At 36.6% G+C, this 3,611-nt stretch overlaps 1 long non-coding RNA gene across 1 annotated transcript; it reads right to left on the bottom strand.

Moving 5' to 3' along the window:
- On the bottom strand, positions 1,948–3,215 carry LOC110263981. Its single transcript, XR_002349706.1, has 4 exons — positions 2,985–3,215; positions 2,649–2,867; positions 2,358–2,573; positions 1,948–2,259 (listed from the first exon to the last, which is right to left on the bottom strand). It is a non-coding gene; the product is annotated as an uncharacterized LOC110263981 (long non-coding RNA).

Here is a 3,611-nt window from a genome sequence, read left to right as displayed (position 1 = left end):
TGAGACATGAAGGCAAGGAGCCGGGAGAGGAGGAGGACACTGAGGATGGAGATGCCCAGAATGCTTTGGACTTGGCAATTCTACACAACCCAAGCCCCCGCATCCACCAACCGAAGGTGGAGGCCCTTGAGAAACATTCTCCCCGGATCGTGTTCGTGCACGGAGGACCGTGAAATGCTTAAGTGAGGGGGAGGATTCGTCATATTGGGGTGTAAATTCTCTTTTTTGAACACTATGCACTTTTTTTTTGTTTCTTTTTACTATGTTTCTTGTAGATATTTGGTGTGTTTTTTATTGTTGCATTGCACTTTCTTCTAGTATATATATATATATATATATATATACATCTTAGTTCATCCATAGTTATTGCATTCTGCATTTTTGCATGGTATATAGTATAGATTTTGGTTGTGATTGGATGATGTGAATAGCATATGCCTAGTTCAATTTTGATTCTAATTATTCATGTTAATTTTTGGTTGTTGAAAATTAGGAAAAGAACTAGGAAATTTGAAAAATGTGCATCCATCACAAACATATATACATACATATAGGAAATAATTTTGGTGAAAAACAACAAAAATTTTCAAGAATTTTTGTTTTATGGCATTCTATTGAATTAATTTGGAAAATTGCTTTTAAACTTGCTTCAATGATTTTTATTGAACATAGAAGAGGAAAGGACAAAATACCTTGTGAGTTTTTGGGCTTATATTGAGTGGTTACAATTTTTAACCACTATTTTTGTTCATTGTATGCTATGCTCCTTCTATGATTGCGATCTTAGATTTGCTTGATTCTTTATTTCCAATGATTGATGTTTTGAATGCATTGAGAATGATTGAGGCCGTCTTTGATTAAAGCTTACTTAACCCATATGGCCTACCCTTGGCATCTACCATTGTTAACCCCTTTGAGTTTTATTTACCCCATTATTTTTTATATTAGCACATTACAACCTTAAGCGAAAATTCATGAATTACCTTGAATTGCATCTTTGATTAGCTTAGGTTGAGGAGTGTGTTTCATTTAAGTGTGGAGGAATCTTTGGAAAACATTGGTAGTGAATGAAAATATTTGTTTTGGATATTCATTGAAAATTTGGAAAATGGGTGCACGTTTATGTATCAATTTTCTTTAACCATATCACTACAAGGAAGGTCCGTAATGGCGGCGGTTTTTTCTTGATTAGCGGCCGTTTTACACCGTCACGAAATCAATTACCGGCAGTTTATCATACCGCCAAGGATATTGGTGCCGGCACTCGGTTTGTGGCGTTTAATAACCGCCGGTATAAACGCTACTAAATCAAAATTTAACGGCTGTCGTGCAACAAACCGCTGGCATATGCGAGTGACACGATTTTCGCCATGTTTACCGGCGGTTCTAAAACCGCCGCTATTTTCTTTGTTGTTTTCGAGTGGACGCGTGTTTTGCGGCGATTTCAAAACCGCCGAAACGAAAATAAGGTTTTCGGCACAGTTACCGGTGGCTTTAAACCGCCGCAATACCAATCAGATAAATTCACACTCTTAAGCAGTTTAAATCCGCTACTAAATAAAGAAAAATAAAAAAAGAATAAAATTTGAATTTTTTAAAATATATAGAACTAACCAAATTTTTTTTGCTTTTAGATTTTTTATTATTTTAAGAGTTAATATTTTCAACCTTAGAATCCAAACTTGCATCAAAAACAAAAAAATTATCTGCAAAATAAAATAATATATTCATGAAAGTACGAAGAAAACAAATCTCTACAAAGAGTTGTATAGCCTAATTCAAAAAAAGTTTGCTTTAAACCAAAATAATTCCAATCCTAATACATTATTCTCCAATCTATCATTCCATGGAACTCATCCCTGCAGCGATGTCTGGTGTGAGCTCCTCACCCAGACGTCGGTATAGATAAATCAGAGCATCCTCCATCACCTTCCTCTTTAACTTCTCGCGTTCCAACTCTGCTTGTAGTTCTAGCAGCTTCCTCTTGGTCTCCTCTATTTGGACTCCGTTGACCAGCGCACGTGAATTCGGACCAAAGAGTTGACTAGGAGTCGGTCCAGCACCCATACCACGTACTCTACCAGGTTTCTCTTTTCCGAAAACCTGAGCAATGGAATCATTTTGAGACAACAATCTAGAAGACTCATCCTGTTGCTCATCCTGTTTCTCTTCTTCCATCCGCCGTGCAAAGCTTTTCGAACCACCAGTGTGGCTATATAGTTGCTTTGATCGATTAGCCGCGTTTTTCCTTCACTTCTCCTGTTGGTCCATCAGAAATAGGGCAATTAGAAACTGATTCAAAAAGACTCAATGCTAAATAATTTGTAATGTTGTGTACCAATGAGTTAGTAGATTACCTTTCTCTCCTCTTCGACGGGATAGTTAAGGAACCATCTCCAATGCTCTCGATTGATTCCAGGCAGACGTTGCTCAATGTTTTCTTCAGTCGTAAATGTTAGCTCGTAAAAAGCATTGTACAACCTCAGCCTTCCTTCCTTCCAAGACTTTCCCATACTTTTCAGAATATTTTTCTTGACAGTTTCTTTAATATCTTCATCAAAGTGGAAAATTTGCTACACACATAATAATTATTGGTCAAAAATTGTAAGAATAAGCATATTTAACTCAAAGGGGATATCAACATTTACCTTGATGCATTAGTTATAAACATTGTCTTTAGTGGTAATCTTACGCCAACTTCTCTCACAGATAGGGAATTTTCCATAGTCAGTTCCCAACAGACCAAGCACGCCACTCAACAATTGCTTGCTTTGCTCTGTTGAACCTGAGCATGATCTTCCTACTGTTAGGCCATTCCATAGCCTCCCTCACACTTAGTCTTGCCCGCTTGATTGTGCCGTCAGAATCTATAAGCCAAATATAATACGTCATATGTGTATCCCTTGTGGACAGCATGCGAAAAAATTAATATATAGCATAGAGTCTAAATCTGATAGATAAAGAAAAATTATTAAATACGTTACCGATTATCTTAACTGCCCAAAACTCTGTAGTCTTGCGTCTTTTGCGACTCTGAGCACTAGAATCAACACTGGGGTCATCAGCTTCTTGATCAAGTGAATCTACATCATTTGCATTAGCTGCCAAGTTTACATGGCTTGGCTCCGAGTTTTGAATGTTAGTTGTGCTAGTTTGTGGAGCATGCCTTGGTACATTGCATGGCGGAAGGAACGAGCGTGCAGTTGCAGGGACACTATCACCGCTGTCTGGGAGCATTTCAGAGTCGTGGGCAGCTGAAGCTGGAGATGGAGCCGTGTGAGGTTGCTGACATCCTGGTCCTAATTTTGCTTTTTTTTAGTGTAACGACCTTTCCTAGCCATCTTAAAAGATAAATGGCACCTCTTTTCCAGCTAAAACAAATCATAATGAATGAGAGTCAAATCATAATTTATACTTTCGTAATTCATAATTAAAGAATTAGCTGCTGAAAAATGAAGATTTTTCAAGAATTCAATTATCATACAATAATAAAATTAAAAGAGTACGTAAAGAATACATAGAAAATATACAAAAATAAAAAATATTGTTATGAATATTTTATTGATTATTGATAAAAATAAAATTAAAATATATAAACTAAAATTATAACT

Source organism: Arachis ipaensis, chromosome B06 (genome assembly GCF_000816755.2).
Source record: "Arachis ipaensis cultivar K30076 chromosome B06, Araip1.1, whole genome shotgun sequence".
NCBI lineage: Eukaryota > Viridiplantae > Streptophyta > Magnoliopsida > Fabales > Fabaceae > Arachis > Arachis ipaensis.
This window is presented reverse-complemented; position numbering and strand designations above follow the sequence as displayed.